The sequence below is a fragment of the Octopus bimaculoides genome, unplaced genomic scaffold, assembly GCF_046866305.1.
Source record: "Octopus bimaculoides isolate indiv1 unplaced genomic scaffold, ASM4686630v1 contig79, whole genome shotgun sequence".
In the NCBI taxonomy this organism is placed as follows: Eukaryota; Metazoa; Mollusca; class Cephalopoda; order Octopoda; family Octopodidae; genus Octopus; species Octopus bimaculoides.
The window spans coordinates 32,501-54,305 of NW_028315329.1; the positions used below are offsets into that span (position 1 = coordinate 32,501).

At 39.8% G+C, this 21,805-nt stretch overlaps 2 long non-coding RNA genes across 9 annotated transcripts in view; one reads left to right on the forward strand and one right to left on the reverse strand.

The window, feature by feature from the left end:
* LOC149129285 (uncharacterized) overlaps positions 1-20,209 on the reverse strand; it is a 27,829-nt gene extending 7,620 nt beyond the window's left edge. Inside the window, exons 1-2 of one of the 5 annotated variants that reach the window (XR_016240097.1) lie at positions 19,503-20,209; positions 6,016-6,136 (exon numbers count right to left, since the gene is read on the reverse strand). This is a non-coding gene — a long non-coding RNA (uncharacterized LOC149129285). Of the gene's footprint in view, positions 1-6,015; positions 6,137-6,456; positions 6,836-7,252; positions 7,402-15,532; positions 16,940-19,461 lie in introns of those variants that run through there. The other 4 variants (XR_016240098.1, XR_016240099.1, XR_016240100.1 and 1 more) reach the window with 4 other exon arrangements.
* Positions 1-21,805, forward strand: part of LOC149129284 (uncharacterized) — a 125,172-nt gene that overhangs the window by 25,871 nt on the left and 77,496 nt on the right. For 2 of the 4 annotated variants that reach the window (XR_016240116.1, XR_016240117.1), the window contains exon 2: positions 8,650-8,753. This is a non-coding gene — a long non-coding RNA (uncharacterized LOC149129284). Of the gene's footprint in view, positions 1-8,271; positions 8,566-8,649; positions 8,754-21,805 lie in introns of those variants that run through there. The other 2 variants (XR_016240115.1, XR_016240114.1) reach the window with 2 other exon arrangements.

Sequence of the window (21,805 nt, forward strand, 5' to 3'; positions counted from 1 at the left end):
GCATGGGTTGGACTATTTGACTGAGGACTGGTAAAACCGGATGGCAACACCAGGCTCCAATCTAATTTGGCAAAGTTTCTACAGCTGCATGCCCTTCCTAACGCCAACCACTCAGAGAGTGTAGTGCGTGATTTTACGTGTAACCCGCATGAAGGCCAGTCAGGCGGTACTGGCAACGGCCACGCTTAAAATGGTGCATCTTATGTGCCACCTGCACAAGAGCCAAACCAGGGGCACTGGCAACGATCTTACTTGGCTTGCCGGGTCTTCTCACGCACAGCACATTTCCAAAGGTCTCGGTCAGTAGACATCGCCTCGCTGAGGCCCAATGTTCGAAGGTCTTGCCTCACCACCTCAGCCCAGGTCTTCCTCTTCCACGGATTCCCTCATCTGTTAGGGTGTGGAACCTTTTCATGCAGCTATCCTCATCCATCCTCACCACATGTCCATACCAGCGCAATCGTCTCTCTTGCACACCACAACTGATGCTTCTTATGTTCAGCTTTTCTCTCAAAATACTTACACTCTGATGGGTATGCACACTGACATTACACATCCAACGGAGCATACGGGCTTCATTCCTTGTGAGCTTACGCATGTCCTCAGCAGTCACAGCCCATGTTTCACTGCCATGTAGCATGGTTGTTCGTACACATGCTTCATACAGTGTGCCTTTTACTCTGAGTGAGAGTCCCTTTGTCGCCAGCAGAGGTAAGGGCTCTCTAAACTTTGCCCAGGCTATTCTTATTCTAGCAGCTACACTTTCAGCGCACCCACCCAAAACTACTAACTTGGTCACCCAGATAGCGGAAGCTATCGACTACCTCTAGTTTTTCACCCTGGAATGAGATAGAAGTTGTTTCCTGTTTGTTTACAGTGTTTATTGCACCTGAACATCTGCCACATACAAAAACTAACTTGCTAGTTAACCTGCCTTTGATATTTCTGCACCACCTATGTGTCCATAGCTTGCACCGGGTACATCTTATAGAGTTAATACCTACTCCTTTTCTACATACTGACCAGGGCCATCTACCTGAAGGGGTTTGTGTTTTCTCTACCTTCCTACTTATTAGGATTTTGGTTTTAGCTAGGTTGACTCTAAAGCCCATCGATTCTAGTCCTTGCTTCCACACCTGAAACTTCTCTAGTTCTGATTGTGACTCCACAATTAGTGCAAGGTCATCAGCATAGAGGAACTCCCAGGGGCAACCTGTCTTGAATTCCTCTGTGATCGCCTGGAGGACTATGATAAATAGGAGGGGGCTGAGTACGGAACCTTGGTGGACCCCTACCTCTACCTGGAATTCATTACTGTACTCATTTCCAACCCTCACCTTACTGGCAGCATCTCTGTACATGGCTCGCACAGCTCTCACTAACCATTCTTCTATCCCAAGTTTCCTCATTGACCACCAGATAAAGGATCAGGGGACCCTGTCAAAGGCTTTCTCCATGTCAACGGAAGCCAGGTACAGAGGTTTATCCTTGGTTAGGTATTTCTCCTGCAGCTGTCTTACTAGAAATATGGCATCAGTGGTGCTTTTAACTGGCACAAACCCAAACTGCATCTCATCTAAATTGATTCGCTCCCTAATTAGTTGGGCTATGACCCTCTCCGTAACTTTCATAACCTGATCTAACAGCTTGATGCCTCTGTAGTTATTTGTATCTAAAGCGTCACCTTTAACTTTGTAGCAGTTGACTATGGTGCTGCTACACCAGTCATTGGGTATGACTCCTTCGTGTAACACCTGGTTCGTAATACGGGTGACTAGGCTGTAGCCAACACTGCCAGATATTTTGAGCATCTCTGCAGTGATTCGTGATGGGCCTGGGGCTTTCCCCGTCTTCATACTCTTAATTGCTTTATCTACCCTGGTACTATCAACTCGGATAGCTGGTCCCTCTGTTGGGTCGACATACGGCAGGCTCTCTTCCTCCCATTCATTCTCTTTATTAAGCAATCTATCGTAGTGGCATCTCCAGACCTCTTTCTTTGCAGCCTCATTTAGTGCAAGCGTACCATCATCCATGCGAACACATTTCTCTCCTACGACATCACTATTTTCTCTCCTACACTGTCTTGCAACACGAAATACCTCGAGTCTTTGGTCCTCACGGCGCAGAACATTGGCAAATCTTTTCTTATCTGCTTCCCCTCTGGCTAAATAAACCTGTCGCCTAGCTTCCCTTCTGGCAGATTGGTACAATCCCAATACATACATATATACATATATAAGAGAGTAAGGCGTGATTTGAAGGAGATTTGGTTGCTATTTCTAGCAGGTCTAGCTACCATGTAGAGGTCTCCCTCATTGGCTCATACATATATACATAGATAAGAGAGTAGGGTATGATTTGAGGGAGATTTGGCTGCTATTTCTAGCAGGTCCAGCTACCATGTTGAGGCCCCCCTCATTGGCTCATACATGTATACATAGATAAGAGAGTAGGGTATGATTTGAGGGAGATTTGGCTGCTATTTCTAGAAGGTCTAGCTACCATGTAGAGGCCTCATTCATTGGCTCATACATCATCATCATCATCATCGTTTAACATCCGCTTTCCATGCTAGCATGGGTTGGACGATTTGACTGAGGACTGGTAAAACCGGATGGCAACACCAGGCTCCAATCTAATTTGGCAAAGTTTCTACAGCTGGATACCCTTCCTAACGCCAACCACTCAGAGAGCGTAGTGGGTGCTTTTACATGTAACCTGCATGAAGGCCAGTCAGGCGGTACTGGCAACGGCCACGCTCAAAATGGTGCATCTTACGTGCCACCTGCACAAGAGCCATTCAAGGGACCCTGGCAACGATCTCGCCCGAAAATCCTATGATGGCCAATCAGGCGGTACTGGCAACGGCTACGCTCAAAATGTTGCATCTTACGTGCCACCTGCACAAGAGCCAAACCAGGGGCACTGGCAGCGATCTCACTTGGCTTGCCGGGTCTTCTCATGCACAGCACATTTCCAAAGGTCTCGGTCAGTAGTCATCGCCTCGCTGAGGCCCAATGTTCGAAGGTCTTGCCTCACCACCTCAGCCTAGGTCTTCCTCTAACACGGATTCCCTCAACTGTTAGGGTGTGGAACCTTTTCACACAGCTATCCTCATCCATCCTCACCACATGTCCATACCAGCGCAATCGTCTCTCTTGCACACCACAACTGATGCTTCTTATGTTCAGCTTCTCTCTCAAAATACTTACACTCTGACGGGTATGCACACTGACATTACACATCCAACGGAGCATACTGGCTTCATTCCTTGTGAGCTTACGCATGTCCTCAGCCCATGTTTCACTGCCATGTAGCATGGTTGTTCGTACACATGCGTCATACAGTGTGCCTTTTACTCTGAGTGAGAGTCCCTTTGTCGCCAGCAGAGGTAAGGGCTCTCTAAACTTTGCCCAGGCAATTCTTATTCTAGCAGCTACACTTTCAGCGCACCCATTCCTACTACTAACTTGGTCACCCAGATAGCAGAAGCTATCGACTACCTCTAGTTTTTCACCCTGGAATGAGATAGAAGTTGTTTCCTGTTTGTTTACAGTGTTTATTGCACCTGAACATCTGCCACATACAAAAACTAACTTGCTAGTTAACCTGCCTTTGATATTGCTGCACCTCTTATGTGTCCATAGCTTGCACCGGGTACATCTTATAGAGTTACTACCTACTCCTTTTCTACATACTGAGCAGGGCCATCTACCTGAAGGGGTTTTTGTTTTCTCTACCTTCCTACTTATTAGGGTTTTGGTTTTAGCTAGGTTGACTCTAAAGCCCTTCGATTCTAGTCCTTGCTTCCACACCTGAAACTTCTCCTCTAGTTCTGATAGTGACTCCGCAATTAGTGCAAGGTCATCAGCATAGAGGAACTCCCAGGGGCAACCTGTCTTGAATTCCTCTGTGATCGCCTGGAGGACTATGGTAAATAGGAGGGGGCTGAGGACGGAACCTTGGTGGACCCCTATCTCTACCCTGAATTCATTGCTGTACTCATTTCCAACCTCACCTTACTGGCAGCATCTCTGTACATGGCTCGCACAGCTCTCACTAACCATTCTTCTATCCCAAGTTTCCTCATTGACCACCAGATAAGGGATCGGGGGACCCTGTCAAAGGCTTTCACCATGTCAACGAAAGCCAGGTACAGAGGTTTATCCTTGGTTAGGTATTTCTCCTGCAGCTGTCTTACGAGAAATATGGCATCACTGGTGCTATTACCTGGCACGGAACCAAACTGTATCTCATCTAAATTGATTCGCTCCCTAATTAGTTGGTCTATGACCCTCTCCGTAACTTTCATGACCTGATCTAACAGCTTTAACAATACAGGTGACTAGGCTACATGAATATTTTCTTAAGGATTTTCTTGCCAAGTTTCATGCAGTAATATCAAAAGATCTGGCTTTAGAGATGCTTTCTTTTTATTTTTAGGAAGTGTCTTGTCCATCATGCCTCAGAGGTGTTCAGTAGGGTTCATATCTGGTAACTGGCTTAGCCATGGAAGATTTTTAAGGCCATTCTCTTCCAACTAATCTTGGGTCTTTTTAGCTGTGCAAGAAAGCTCTATCTTCCATAAATAGTGTTCTTTAATCATTTCACCACTGGAGGAGATAGGAAAAAGTTCTTTCTACAATATGGACACATAATTAATATAGAAAATAAAATTAATATAGAAAATAAAAAACAATGAATTACGTGCCAAAAACCAAAAAAAAACAAAGAACATAAACCTTTCTACACACACACACACACACACACACACACAAAGTCATAAATGACAGAAACAGTTTGATGAAATTTTATTTAATAACAAAATTCCAATATCTTGACAAATTATTTTCTAACTTAAAAGCATGTAAATAATTTATATTATTCTATAGACTGAGAAATAAATATACACTCCTTGTTGTTTTCTCTTCTCCTATATATTCTATGTGTTTTGTAGAACGATGCATTAAGGAGCTTTTCTAGGAGCTCCACAGGATTACTTGAATGCCATGAAGATTCCGTCCAGATTTTCTGATTGTTTAAGTTATTTGGGGGATGTAATGTCGGTGGAGTTGCCTCCCCTTGTCCGTCTCTGGTTTGTGTTCGATAAGCCTGGGTTCATTTCTGTGTATGTTTTTGCTTTATTTTCCTTCAGCAAGGGCTTATCCGATGCCTATTCTACGATGAACTGTGTTTCGTAGTTAATAAACAAATTGCTTTGTCTTTGCCAGCCTTGTAGCGAGTTTGTTTCTTCAGCTTCACAAGTTGTTTGCCGCAGTTTAAAGACACTTTCCAAGCGTTGACCATCTCAATGTTTCTTTAATTCGTTGTAGATTTCCTCATCTATGTTCTTCAATTTTTCTTCATTGCTCAGCGCTCTAAGCTTAAGCAGTTCTATTTCTGTCTTCATGTTTTCCAAGTGTTAGTTTCTCCCTTAATTGTCTTTGTTGGTCCTTTTCGTTTGGAATACGTTTAATTTGGGGTTATATATTGTGAATTAAATATGTGTGTATACACACACACACATATAATATATATATGTATCCAAAAACGAAATATATATATATATATATATATATATATATATATATATATATATATATATATATATATATATATATATATATATATATACCAGGTTTACAAGAACAAAAAACAAGTGTTGAGGTCAATTTGATTCAACTAAAAATTCTCCAAGGCAGTGCTCCAGCTTGGGTGGAGTCAAATGACTGAAAGAAGAAAAAGAATAAAATATAAAACGTTCTATAATAGTTTTGTGTTGACAGCTGTTCCGGGAGAGCCACCGCTGATGCTGTAACCATGTTCATACACAACAAAGGCCTATGTTGTAGATGGCATTGCAAATATTTGGGCAAGGGCTATTAGGGTCAGTTGATACCTTGCTGTTTCTCTTCCACTGCCACCTGTCTTGGTGACAATGGAAAGGGCCTCGGGCTCTGCCCTGTCTTTCTCTGATCAACCCCTCCCTCTTTACAAAGTAAAGATACTCACTGGAGTTGTGTCTGTCGGGCTATCAGCTGGCTACACACCGTCTGCACCTCCATGTCACAGTCGATAGGGTCCATCCACTCTTGTAATGTAACCTTGTTGTGGGTGGGGCTGCATCCTACAGCTGTTGGGGTTAAGGGTAGGAGAGAAAAAAGAAAAACAAAACGAGAAAAATATTAAGAGAAAAAAGAGGTAACAGGTGTAAAAAGGGTAAAATCAGTAGGGTATCGCTTAAACGAGTAAATAGTATTTTCCTAAACAAGAGATCCCCTTATTTCGGTTAGTGACTTATTCACGAATATACCAACATTAGCGCTGCTGAGGGTAATATTCTCTGGGAACACACAAAAGCATTTTTCACAATTATTTACTTTGACTTGTTATTATCTCATATCTGATTAGCCTGTTATTACGTAACATGCTTCATGATTTTAGTATACATACCTTATTAGTATTTTCCCCTATGTTCTATATACTCTGGGAACGTATTACAGCCCTTTTCGGCGCTACTTTATGTGAACTCTTACTATCGGGTAACTAATTTCATGGTATTACATGACTGACTTCACAATTTGGGTATTCATAACTTATTAGGAATTCCTAACAACAAGATCCTGTGTAAGACACTTCAGTATTCTCTGTAAATGCACAGAAACCGTTTTAAGGGCTACATACTTTGTATTGTTGTTACTGGATTAGCGAAACAATTATGAGAACGGAACCAAGGGATAAGCCCTGCTTCCCCAGGAATTACAGTGTACGCCCCAGCTAGTATATACATGTGTACATAGGTAAAACAGTAAGGTGCGATTTGAGGGAGATTTGGGTGCTATTTCTACCAGGTCTGGCTATTATGTAGAGGTCTCCATTGGATCATACATACATATATACATAGATAAGAGAGTAGGGTGTGATTCGAGGAAGACAAATGTGGGTAAACGGCAGGATACCGTGTTCCAGTAAAAATGTAATGGAAACGGAAGAACTCCTTCATAAAGAGTGATATTGCAACAGTTGCATAGAACCATGATGTTAGAGCAAAATTAGGCTTTTGTGTCGGTGCGCGCACGTATGAGAGAGAGAAAGGCCGAGAGATAGAGTGAATGAAGGTGATGATGGATGCCTTTGAAGGTCGATACTTGGATAGAAAAGGTGACATCGTCATGGTCGTTGTATGAAATGTTTACTTATAGATCACTTATGAACGGCTAAAACAAGCGAAACAGCAGGTTCTACACACCTGTTGTATACGTTGGTCTTGTTTTTTCGCTTTAAAGTAAGCGATTCTTATAGAAGCAAACACGATATTGAATAATTCTCCGTCATACGTCTTCTAAAAGCTTTAAACATACTTCCAAACTGGGACTTCGTCTAGGTTTATCTACGTGTGTGTGTGTGTGTGTGTGTGTGTGTGTGTGTGTGAACATCACATCAGCAACACTCATCATCATCTTCTTCCCAATATTTGTACCCTTTAAAAAGAAGCAGTTGTTGCTATTTTTCCGAATTTATTTTACATTGAGTGCACCCAGATTGCAACTTTTATTGTACTTTGCACCAGAGAACATTATAGATTATCTGAAAACAAAACATATTGCCAATGAAAAAACCGTCTGCTTGCACACATTCAATCATCATCATCATCATCATCGTTTAACGTCCGCTTTCCATGCTGGCATGGGTTGGACGATTTGACTGAGGACTGGTGAAACCGGATGGCAACACCAAGCTCCAATCTAATTTGGCAGAGTTTCTACAGCTGGATGCCCTTTCTTAAGCCAACCACTCAGAGAGTGTATTAGGTGCTTTTACGTGTCACCCGCACGAAGGCCAGTCAGGCGGTACTGGCAACGGCCACGCTCAAAATGGTGTCTTTTATGTGCCACCCGCACAAGAGCCAGTCCAGGGGCACTGGCAGCGATCTCACTTGTGTCGCAAAACTTGGGTTGTTGGATGTTATGACACCACAACCAGAAAAAGGATTTCTTCAACGTCTACTCGATAGGAGTGCAGAGATGTTGGAGAATGTTATCAGACAAAACGTTCTTGCAGAAAATTTATGACTGACAATTTGGCAAGCTATTGGAATCTGAATATACTCGGTTCCATTCACCAGACGGTAAATCGTTCCCCAAATTTCTTAGATCGGTCATCGGGGCATGTAAAAATCAGCGGAGGTAAAGATTATGGGAGATTATTTTTGTTGGTTTTATTTTGAAATGAAAACATAATATCAAGGTACGATTCAAGAAGATTGGATCCAGGGCGCGCATCCGCGCATGCGAGACGTGACTAGTGGATCCTACGACTACCTAGCGCGCGTGCGCCACGCACAAAACATGTATGAGGGTGTTTGCGTTTTGTTTACAATGTGTTTTATTTACTTTGTTCAAAAAACCCAAAACAAACCGTCCTGCATGTTTTGTGCATACATGCATTGGCAATAGATTGTTATTGTAGGATCGACTAGTCACGACTCGCGTGCGCGTGCGCGATAGCAGGTGTGTTCGCCAATTAACGGCGGTGAATTGGAATGTGTGGGAAAAAAAAGGGGTAAATTTCAAACATTTCTCTCGTTCAACACCCGACAAAGCATAAACCACAAAATTCACCTTTATTCTGTCCTTCTATCTCCAGAAAATCGAAAAATACAAGTTATTCGCTGAAAAATTCTTGCAAAAGAAGCCAAAACCATTTCACAGCTGATGTCTTCTGCTGAATCGCAGACATTTTCGAACAAGGTAAGGCCCCTCACCTTCGAAAATGTGTTTTTTAGTGAAAGGTTTCTTCGGAAACGTGTCACTTTATTATTACATGTGTGTTTATATAGATGTCTGTAGGTATATAACGTGTGTATTCGTCTTTCTATAGCTCGAGAGAGAGAGAGAGAAAGTTGTAATGGAATTGAAGGCTTGTAATGGCTGTGGAGTATCTCTGGGTCAGTTCGTCGTACTTTATATTGTCTGATATCGTCTTTAAATCACATTTCACCTTCCAACACTTATAACCCCTCCTCAATCTCAATATTTCGTCGTTTTTTTGGCTTTCGGACACCTGAGTGTTTTGTCCATCCATCGACATGCACAAATCTTGCAGTTCTCCATTTTGTTCTCTTCTGGATCCCTTCCTGGTCTACGCCTTTCAAACACGCGCGAAACAATTTCCAGTGGGAGGGGGGGGGAGCCTGTTGAGCCTTGTGTTTTTTTGTATTTGTTTTTTTTCTCTTGCTTTGTATCGGAGGGGGTGTCTGAGAAGGTGGGGTGGGGCGGGGTGTATGGCTTGGGGTTCTAATTCAATCTGTCCTTTCTTCCTCTTCCTTCAGCTACCATCCACTGTTCTTTGTTTCTCTTTTCTTCCTGTTGCACCTTCTCCGGCCCCTTTCTAACTTCTTCCTGACTTCTTTGCTTCTGCAGAGGCCTTTTTTAGCCACATTTAAAGCAACGAGGGGTTCTGCCCTCCACCCCCACTCTGAACACTACGTCTCCAATGGTCACCGTTTCCACCATATTTTCAGTGGTTCTGCCAATACCCAATATGATCAGGTCCAATGTTTGCTCTTTCCATACAAAATTTTCTGTTTTCGTGGCCTGCAGGACGGCTATTTCTTCTTTACTTCCGAGAAGAACAGCCGCCACAACCCAAGCCACATCTGTTTCTGGTGGGATTCTCTCCACCCTAATCCTGGAAGTCCTTCTTCCAAGATATGTAGGTTACTGTGGTTACAGCATATTCTTTTGCTTTTCCTGCCTTCTTGAACCACAATTGTTGCAAATCTGCTTCCTCTGCCTCAACATTTTCAATTTTCCTTTCTTCCACTGAGTACACCTTATATATTTACTGTTTTCTTACCCATATTTTCCAATACTTTCTGGAGTAGGGACAACTTAGCATCACCACCGATCCTACGTGCCATCTCCTCATATTTCTCCATGTTTGTCAGGTCCACCTCCTTTTTTGTGACTTCTGTCACTTCAGCAAATCTTTCTTCTTCCTTAAACACTTGTCCATCCGAACAGGACAATTTGGACCCCCTAAGGTCTGAATAGAACATGTTCCTTACTGTTGGCATTGCTGATCCTGCTTAAGGCGGAGAGAAAGCACAAGACAGTCGACCCCTCCTCACACAATCAACAAATACACCAACACTATGTAAAAGCGTGAGAGGAAATGGGAAAGAAGAAAGAGAGCGAATGTCTTAATTCTCCTGCTTAAATAGTCGGTGCCGATGGGAGTCTTGCCGATGAGTCTTGCTGTTGTATTAGATTGATAGATAGAGAGATATTGATATATGTAAATATATATATGTGTATATATTTAAGTGCAAGATCTCAGGATCAAGGTGTAGGAAGTGAGTAAGCTTCAAGCAGTCCATAGTAGAAAGTATAAAAAGCAACTTTGAAGAACATTAGTGGTTTATTGTAAATGTTTTCGAAAATTAGGGAACAGAGGAGATAAAATCACCAGCAGAACCTCAGAAATAGTAATTAGCCTAACGAGGGGTACTCCACTAGCTACTGATAAGGGTGAATACACCTTAGTTAAATGAAGGTTACATTGTTGTCAAAATATCTCAAATTAACTTGCAAGAGAATAAGGTTCTGCTAGCTGGGAGACATATGTTACTGGGATTTGTACCTGTTCCAATCCCTAAATTTGCATGTGTCTGTAGCTATATGTGTGTTTGTGCATGTGTGTGTGTGTGTGTGTGTGTGTGTGTGTGTGTGTGTACATGTATTCTTTTACTCTTTTACTCTTTTACTTGTTTCAGTCATTTGACTGCGGCCATGCTGGGGCACCGCCTTTAGTCGAATCAAATCGACCCCAGGACTTATTCTTTGTAAGCCTAGTACTTATTCTATCGATCTCTTTTTGCCGAATCGCTAAGTTACGGGGACGTAAATGTGTGCATCGGTTGTCAAGCGATGGTGTGGGGGACAAACACAGACATACAAACATATATATATATATATATATATATATATATATATATGTATGTAGAAGAGAAGAGATGAGAAAGGAATAAACGATCATCTTCTGAACTTTCTAGGATGATTGCTCCTTCCTTTGTCATTCCTTTTCTTATTACTGCTCCCTACTTGACTAATGTGTCATTCTGGTGTATAATCAGTTTCACACCAGGTTATTTGGATCTCAATGCCTTAGCAATATATTCTTTTACTTGTTTCAATCATTTTGATTGTGGCCACGCTGGAGCACCACCATTTAGTCAAAGAAATGGACCCCGGGACTTATTCTTTGCAAGCCTAGTACTTCTGTCGGTCTCTTTTAATGTATTTTAATTATCATGTGCTTTTCAAGAGGCTTTTATAATTGAAGATTTCAACTTCACAATTCAGTCTTAATTCACTGTGAGATACACGTTTCAAGGTTGTATTAATGTCCAACAGAAGTGTACCCCAACACCGTAACTTTGTTTCCTCATAGCTGCATGCAACAAACATGAATATTTGAAGATAAAATTCTTTACAAATGGAGTAGATTACAATTGTATCTGGATTTGTTGTGAAAAAAAGTTTTGAAGGAGGGTGAAAAGATGAGTTTCAGATAAATCACCCATGGGTTGTGAATAAAAATAGGGAAACAGAATACTTTGATAGAAAAACCCCACCCCTTTTTTTTTTTTTAAAGCTAATTTCAATAAGGCAAACCCCCATCTGTGTCATAAACAGATTCACTGTAGACACAATAAACATATGGTCCTGTGATATTGGACTGGGGTGGAACAGTTCTCCACTATCTACTTGAAGCTCTTCTATAGGCACTGTACTAAAAATAGCAACCCTTTATATTCTTAAGGTAGTGATATACAAAAAAGAAAACTTAATAAATTTATCATACAGACAGAGACATGGCTGTGTGGGAAAGAAACTAATTTTGTAATCTCATGGCTTCAAGTTCAGTCCCACTGCATAGCACCTTGGGAAAGCGTGTGTATATATATACATACATATATATATTGATTGAAGTGTACAGTATTATAGCACTATGTATCCATTGTGGCCATCCTTACCAGTCGGTTTTGCACTTGGGGCTTAATAGGTTGTTAGATAGCAGTCCAATTATGTAACCGTGCACTCTTCAGAGCAGCTCTACTGTCTGTTTTGTATGGTTTCTATGACTGAATGCCCTTCCTAACTAATGCCAGCCACTTTACAGAGTGAACTGGGTTCCTTTTTATGTGGTGCCCATGCACATATGTTAGGACATTACAATATCAGAGAAGTATTTCAGTTGATTTCACCAATCAGGCTCCCACACGACAGCAGAAAATCCCAATCCTGGTGCTTGTTAGAAGAAGGGCTTGTGCAAACAAAGAAGATTGTGCTGAAAAGGATTTGTTGTATATATATAATATATATACATGGGTTGCATGGAGGCAAAGTGACTGAGTCCCTTTCAAGTGTTGGGCCTCATGGAGGCAATGACTGAGAAGACCCATCAAGCTGAGCAAAACCGCAGTTGTGGCAGATACTGGTACAGTACAAATTGGCATGTAAGGGCATCCAGCTATAGAAAACCATGCCAAATCAGAGAGGAGCCTGGTGCAGCCTTCCAGTGTGCCAACCCAGTCAAACCATCCAACCCATACCAGCATGGACAATGGACGCTAAATGATGATGATGATGACACACACAATAAATACATATGTGTGTATACATATATATATATATATATATATACATATATATATATATATATACATATAATTATATATATATATTTCGGTTTTTGGATTTGTTTCGCAAGACTTTTTTATGTCATTTCGTGTGTTGAAGCATCTTCTGTTGTGTCTGGGGAGAGTCATTTTCTTATTGTGCCTTCAAATTTAACACTCACCGGTAACATTTCCACTTATTTCTTATTTTTATTTTCCTAAAACTTTCGTTGCGTCTTGCAAACTTATCAATAGTCTTGACTCTGTCCGTTATTTATGCATGTGTGTGTCTATACACACATGGAAGAAATCATGCTTACATGTTTGCATTAATATGAATGCTTGTGATATCCTAACGATGTCACATGGTTAAATAGATGCTGCAAATTCACCTCCCATTTGAGCTCAGAATGTAAAGATGGACAAACTGCACTTAGCAATTTGGTGTCAGGACCAACAATTCTGTCAGCTTGCTGCCTTATATGTACACACACATACACACACACACACACACACACGGAGGCTTCTTCCATTTTCCATCTATCAAATCCACTCACAAGCCTGTAGTAAAAAACACTTGCCCAAGGTAGCACGTGGTGGAACTGAACCCAGAATTATGTGGTTGTGTGTGTGTGTGTGTGCATATATGTATGTATGTATGTATGTATGTAAGTGTATAATGAAAAAAAACTGAGTGGTTGGGATAGTGTTTTCAAAGAGATGGAGAGAGAGAGAGAGAGAGAGAGAGAGAGAGAGAGAGAGAGAGAGAGAGAGAGAGAGAGAGATGGGTGTAGCTGATTGGCCAGTTTAGTGATCGCTTTGATGGCCAACAAAAAACAACAACAATAACAACAGAAACATTAATAGCAACAGCGACAAAAAGTGTATTATGTGTACATATATCTGTGTATATATATACATATATATGTGTGTGTGTGTATACGTATATATATATATATATGTGCATACATATACATATATATTATGTGCATCTATATGGGTATATATATATATGTGTGTGTGTATGTATCTATGAATTATTGTGTATATGTATATATGTGTGTACATATATATATACATATACACAATATGTCTACACACACACATACATACATACATTTATATACATACATATACATACATGTATATATATACACACACACACCTCTATACACACATATATACACATACATATATGAGTTTATGTATGCATGTGTATATTTAAATATATATATATACACATATGTATGCACACACATATGTATATCTGTATGTATGTATGTGTGTGTATATATATATATATATATATATATATATATATATATATATATATATATATATATATATGTATGCATGTATGTATATGTGCATTGTCCTTGAATCTGCATACACAGAAAACCAGGAGCTGAAAGGAAATACACTGGACATAGAAGGGGTCCAATGGTGTGAGCCAAGAGAGAGAGGATTGTGTTGCTATGGAGACGTGAAGAACACGGAGGAGAGGGGGCAGTTGTAGAAGGGGAGTCGTCTGATGGCCAAAGCAATTGGAAACAGTTGAAGACGGAGACAAATAAATGCTTAGGAGACCATGTGGTGAAGACTGACCTTAAGATGGTGCTCCTCATGGAGGGGATGGTCACGGAATGGGGGTCGGGGGTCGGGGTTGGTGACTGGTGGTGTTGAAGAAGTCCTGAATAGCAAAGACCCTCACCAGAATAGCAAATAGGCCAACTTCAATGTCACAAGAAGGACCGTGAGGACGTATACTGAGAGGTATATCATCACAGAACAAATGAAACGGGTGGCTTTATTAGCAATTTGAACCTACAACCAAATTCAATAGAAGTCACCAAAGTGAGTGAGGCTAGTGACCAGCATCAGCTGTTGCTAGAGACAACAGTTAAAGCAACTCGAAAGCCACCAAAGCACTGAGCTTTTGAGGTTTTTAAGTTGTTTTAACTGTTGTCTCTAGCAATACCCTCTGTCACTTTTCTCACCTTTTACTTGATACAGTCATTAGACTGTTGCCATGCTGGAGCACCGCCTTGAATAACTTTTAGTCGAATGAACTAGCCCCAGTATTTATGTTTGTGTTAAGCGTGGTATATATTCTATCAGTTGCTTTTGCCAAACTGCTAAGTTACGAAGACGTAAACACACATATATATATATATATACAAGCACATGACAGGCTTCTTTCAGTTTCCATCTACCAAATCCACTCATGTAGTTGGGAAGCAAGCTTCTTACCACATTGTCACACCTACACCTATATATATACATACATATATATATATATATATATATAATATAATATAAATAATGTATACATACATACATACATACGTATCTGTACATACTTAAATCTATGTGTATATATGTGTATATATACAGATTTATATATATATATATATATATATATATATATATATATATATATATATATAATAAAGTAAAGTTGTGGAATACCGTACGAGTGGAAATATATATGAAAGAAGGTTTGAAAATGCACTTATTTTTCAAAAATATTTATTTACTTAACCGGTTTCACTTTTTTAGAAAAAGTTTATCAAAAGTCTTTGAGAATAATAAAAAATGTTAAAAAACAGTCTGAGTATTAAAATGCATATATACATTCTTTGATGATAAAATATATTTAAAGTATAAAGCTTTGTATGAACTTTGTAGTGTTACATACTGATTGTCACACATTCTCTGATATTAAGGTGAAATTGTTAAAAACAGTGTTAAAAACAGTGTATGAAAATACACATATGGAAAAATACATATACATATTCTCATACATATTCTTTGACAATGGAATAAAATTGAGAAGGAACTGACCTGGCCTTTTTCTCTTGTGTATATTGAAGGAATGTTTTACTGTCTTAAGAGACAGTATGACTGGCTAGCTGGGGTGGGAGGGAAGAAGAGTTAAAGAAGATGTTTTTATTTTTGGTTGGTCTGTGACAGTCTGTCATGGTTCACTGGTTTTTGGGACTGGTTTTGTGCACATCTCTATGTGTGTGTGTATATATGTGTGTTTGTGTCCGTGTGTGTGGGTGTGTGTGTGTGTGTGTGTGCCGTTTTTATTGGTCCCAGAGTTTATTGTGGAATGTGTATATGAGTGTGTGTTTGAGTGTTTTTTGTGTCGGTGGGGATGTTAGGTGTGTGTACGTGAGACTGTGTATATCTCTTTGTCTGAGTGTGTGTGTTGTTTTGATGGTCCTTGTGGTGTGTGTGTGTGTGAGAGCAACCGTATGTATGTGTGAGGGTGTGTACGTATGTGTGCGTATGTGTGTGTATGTATGTGTGCATCTGTGTGTGTGCGTGGGAGTGTTTTGTGTGAGTGTGTGTGTGTCTCTCTGTCTGAGTGGGTGTGTTGTTTTAAATACCTTGTGGTGTGTGTGTGTGTGTGTGTGTAAGCAAACGTATGTGTGTGATGGTTCATATGTATGTGTATGTCTATGTCTGTATGTGTGCGTGTGTGGCATGTGTATATGAGTATGTGTGTGTTTTTTATCTATGGTAGGATGGTGTGTGTATGTGTGTGCACGTTTGTGTGAGTGTGTATGTGTGTGATTAATATTTGTTAGGGTGTTGTGTGTGCGCATGTGTGTGTATGTGTATATGTGTTTGTTCGTGTGTGTGCGTGAGTGCGTGTGTATGTGTGTTTGTGTGTTTCTTGTGTCGGTGGGGATGTTAGGTGTGTGTACGTGAGACTGTGCGTATATCTATTTTTCTGAGTATGTATGTGTTGTTTTAATCGTCCTTGTGATGTGTGTGTGTGAGAGAGAGCGCGACCGTATGTATGTGTGAGGGTGTGTACATATGTGTGCGTCTGTGTGTGTATGTATGTGTGCATCTGTGTGTGTGCGTGGGAGTGTTTTGTGTGAATGTGGGAGTGTGTGTATACGTGAGTGTGTGTGTGTCTCTCTCTGTGTCTGAGTGAGTGTGTTGTTTTAAAAATACCCATTGTGGTGTGTGTGTGTGTGTGTGTGTGTAAGCAACCGTATGTGTGTGTGATGGTTCATATGTATGTGTATGTCTGTATGTGTACGTATGTTTATTTGTGTTGTGTGTTGGTGGGGGTGTTATATGTGTGTACGTGAGTTTGTGTGTGTCTCGAAGTATGTTTGTGTTTGAGTTGTCCTTGGGGTGCGTGTGTGTGTGAGGGAGCAACTGTATGTGTGTGCATGAGGGTGTATGTGTGTGTGAGCATGTATGTGTGTGTTGTATTTATTAGGTGTCCTCGTACTTTGGGTTTATCCAGGTGAGGTGTATGTGTGTGCATGTGTGTTCCGTGTATGTTGGTACTGGGTATGCGTTTGTATGTGTGTGTACGTGGGTATGGTTTGTGTAGTTTCCTGGTGTATATGTGTACATGTGTGTGTGAGTGATTAGTTTTGTTTGTATTGTTAGCACAGTATGTGTGTGTATACGTGTGCGTGTGTTTGTGTGAGTGCGTCTATGTGGCTTGTATTTGTCGGGGAGGTGTGCCATTGTGTGTGCATGCTTCTGTGCATGTGTGCTTGTGGGTGTTTGTTGGGATTGTTGGGATTGTATTGTGTGTGTGTGACATTTTTACTGGGGAACAGGCCTATGGTGTTTGTATGTGTGTGTACATATGTATGCAAATATGCGTGTGTGAATATGGTTTGTGGTTGCCGGAGTGGTGTGTAGGTGTGTGCATGGACCTGTTTACGTATGTGTGTATGGGTGTTGGTTGTGGTTGCTACAATTGTATTGGAAGTGTATATATGCATGTGTTTTTTCTTGAAATGGATGTGGGTTTGTGCTCTGGTGTGGAGATACTGTGATTGTGTGTGTGTGTGTGTGTGTATGTGTGTAAGTGTGTTCGTGTCGGAGGTTTGCATTGTATTGGTGTGTGTGTGATTTTGCGTATCTGTGTGTCTTCGTTTTGGGCGTGCCCCTGGGGAGGGGGCTTATCTTAGAGTATGTTGAGCTGTGGTCTGTATTTTTGAATAAGATTATTTTCCCTATTTATTCGTGTTTGGTCAGTGGTGTTGTCTGAGCATTGGTATAATGGGAAAACTAGGAATTTGGGGGACTTGTTTTATGCACAAGTGCATTTTCAAACCTTCTTTCATATATATATATATATATATATATATATATATATATATAATTATATGTATTTCTTTTATCTTAATGAATAAAAATTCTTCGGATAGACTAAATGGGTTGATAGAAACAAATGTAGCAAAGAACACAAAATAACTGTGGTGTAGTTCCTGTTTTTAAGGCAGGAACTCCTTGATATTTTGGGTATTTGAGTATATTTAAGAATTTAAGGATTGGAGAAAACGCATGTTATAATTGCATACTTTATTCCTACATATGTTTCAAAGGATTACAACCTGTGTGCTCCATAGGGATCTTTGATATTAAAATTGTAACCTTCTCTTCAGGGAATGCATGGGAACCATCTTAAACGTAAGACATTATGACCGATTATGAAAACAATAGATGGATAAGGTTATGACTTGATTCACTTGAAAAAAACCGTTAGAGAATTGGACAACACATACATATAACTGTGTGAAAACATACATGCATACATAAAGACATATACACACATATATATACACATATATATGTGTATATATATATATATATATATACACACACACACGTATACACACATACGTCCACATTTACACATATGCACATACGTACCCATGCCTATACAAATATACCCATATGTGTGCATGTCCCCATACACACATATATACATATATATATATATATACACATGTATAAATAGAAATAGACACATACATATACATCTACGCCTATAACCGAATAAACAGATATGCATATACATATACATACATGTATACAAACACATACGTAAACACACACATGCACATACATACATACATACATACAAATACATATATATAAAAGAAAAAGAACTCAAGTGTTTTCATATATACATACATACACATACACATACATACATATATATACATATATATATATACACACAAACATACATACATACATATACATACATATATATACACACAAACACACATACATGCATACATACATATATACACACACATACATACAGATATATGTACATACATACAGAACCTAATGACTCATACATATGGATTTATACAAATACATACACAATTATATATACATATACATAGATATGTACACATATACACACATATATACTTACAAACATACGTACACACACCCACACAAGTATACATATATACATACATACACACAGATACACTCACACACACACATATCTATATATATATCAAAATATACACACACATTTATATATATATATATATATATATATATATATATATATATACACACACACACATACACAGACACACATATATATATACATATACATACATACATATACATACACGTGTGGACATACACACTCACATAAACTTGTATACACAATCATATACACACATGTATATTTACACACACACATACATCTAAATATGGACATATATTTTTTTATAAAAGATACATCTACACAAATATGCTCCCCTACTTATTCACAAGTACACTCATATATGAATATATAAATAAACCTATGTGTAAATAAATACATCTTTACACAAAAATGTACATACAAATATATCAATATGCATTTACGTATGGTTTTTTTTTTTGGGATGTATGTACATTTTTGTGTAAAGATGTATTTATTTACAGGGTCCCTGGCTGTTAATTGGAAGCCATGCAAGTCCTTGTGCTTTTACCTGTCTCTTCTCAAAGCTCGTTAAGTCTCAACAGTCCTCACCGTTTGTTTTTACTGTTTTGTTCTTGTTGTTCTGTTTTTGTTACCACTTTAACCTTCTGCGGGAAGGACTGTTTTAACGAAGTCTCATCTGGTCCCTGCCTTTGAAATGCGGAGTATATAAAACAGGGGGCAACTGATGAAGGGAATGTTCTTTATGTTGCCTGTTTCGTTTCTCTGTTTGTTTCTTTCGATGTTCATTGTTTGTGTTTTTTTTATGTTCTCGGTTCTCTTTTTGTTCACATTTCTTTGATGCCCTGTACCAATATATGCATGTATATATATACATATATAAGTAGGCATGTACATGTATGTGTGTATATATGCATATACTTATATGTTGCTTTCCAGAATTCTTTGCTCCCAGCATAAATAAGTTATTGATAAAATGGCAAAATTGTGTTGATGATTTAGGTGCATTCTTTGATTAACTGCATTGCTTTTCGTTGAGATAAAGTAAAATAAACTTTCAGTTCAAAATCGGATCATTTCATTCTTAACGACCTGATATAATGTAGCCTTGTACGTTTACTTTAAATCCACAGGTTGGTCGTGATTGGAACGCCTTTGTTCATTGAACAGCCGTATCAGGGTTGGCCTAGGGCTAAACAATCACACACACCCACAGATTTCCATAACAATACAATCATTGGCATTTGGGGTGGCCACCAGTTGCAAACAGATGGTGCACTTTGAGTGCAAACATGTACACACACTTTTACTGTCCTTGTTGTTTTTGTTGTTGTTGTTGTTGGTGGTGGTGGTGGCGGCGGTGGTGGTGGGGTGTTGTCCCTGTTTGGTGTCAATGTTGTTTTCTTTGTCTTTCATGGATTATTTAATGAAATATATTTATACGTACATAGACGCATACACAAACACACTCACACCCTTATATACATACATTGCATTCATACAAGCATACACAGATACATATATAGAGTTACTCATACATTCACATGTACACACACACACACACATTCATACACATACCTATATATATCTTGCATTCATGCATACACACACAGTACATGCATACATGTATAGTGACATGCAATGACATTAACTCCCACATACATGTTAGTCAATACACACACAGCCTGGAAGACTTCCTAAAAAAAAAAAAACCCCATATATCACAACACCACCACCACCACCACTACCACCTCAGCCACCACTGTCACCACTACCAACACCACTACAAGTGCTGCAACATATACCATCACAAAATTGCCACCAGAACTACCACCACCACCACCACCACTGCCACCGCCCTACTCGCTACTCACTTCATAACCACTGCTACTATCACCTAAGCTGCAACTCCTACTTTCACCACCACCACTTTCCACCACAAACCAATGAGGGAGATCCGCCACTACTAACTACATTATTAGAAATAGCAGCTAAATCTCCCTCAAATCACACCCTACTCCTCTCTTATGTATGGACCAATGTGGGAGGCATCTACATGGTAGCTAGAGCTGGGAGAAATAGCAGCCAAATCTCCCTGAAATGGCTCCCATTTTAGAAATAGTTACATTGTATAAACAAAATTTTAGGGGAAAGGCAAGATGGTCACAGCTGGAGTGTCTGCTGTGACTGGATTAACCTGGGACTAAACTACCACCACCACCACCACCATGTTGTTATTATTCATGTCAACATTTCCATGGCAACAGAAAACTGTTCACACACAACACGGTGGGGGAGGTCAGTGTGTGTGTGTGTGTTTATCTGGTGCCTGGTGGTGATGGAGTCATCCTGTTCTATAAGTGTCACTGTTGGTTTTTCGTTGTTTAACCCTAGGCCAGCCTCGGTGGAGAAGGTCTATGACCACAGATGCCTCAACCATGACCATCTCATATTTAGAAGTGCATGACTTCGGGTGTCCTTCTTTCTTTATTGAAGAAGTTCAGAAGTGAGGTGAGGATCATTTAGCTGCTACTTTCAGCAGAGAGAGCAACCATACAACAGCTCTCATTTCCCTCTGCCTGGTTTCAGCTGCAGTCAGAGTCTTGACTTATGATCAAAGGGTTTCCATCCTTGACCATCCAACATGATCTCGTGTTTTTTGAAGACAGCAATGTGGTGTGATTTTGAGGGAGATTTGTCTGCTATTTCTAAATGAAGACCAGTTCCCACATGTGGGCTGATTTGTGTCAGGAGCAGTGGGGAGGGGCAGGGTGATGGGGTGGGGGGCAGATATCATGTGCTTATGTTGTCATTTTGCTCCAGCTAAACCCTGAGTAAGCAGAAGTATGATCACAGGCAATCCAGTTGTGACTATCCCCTCTGTCTCCGATGTT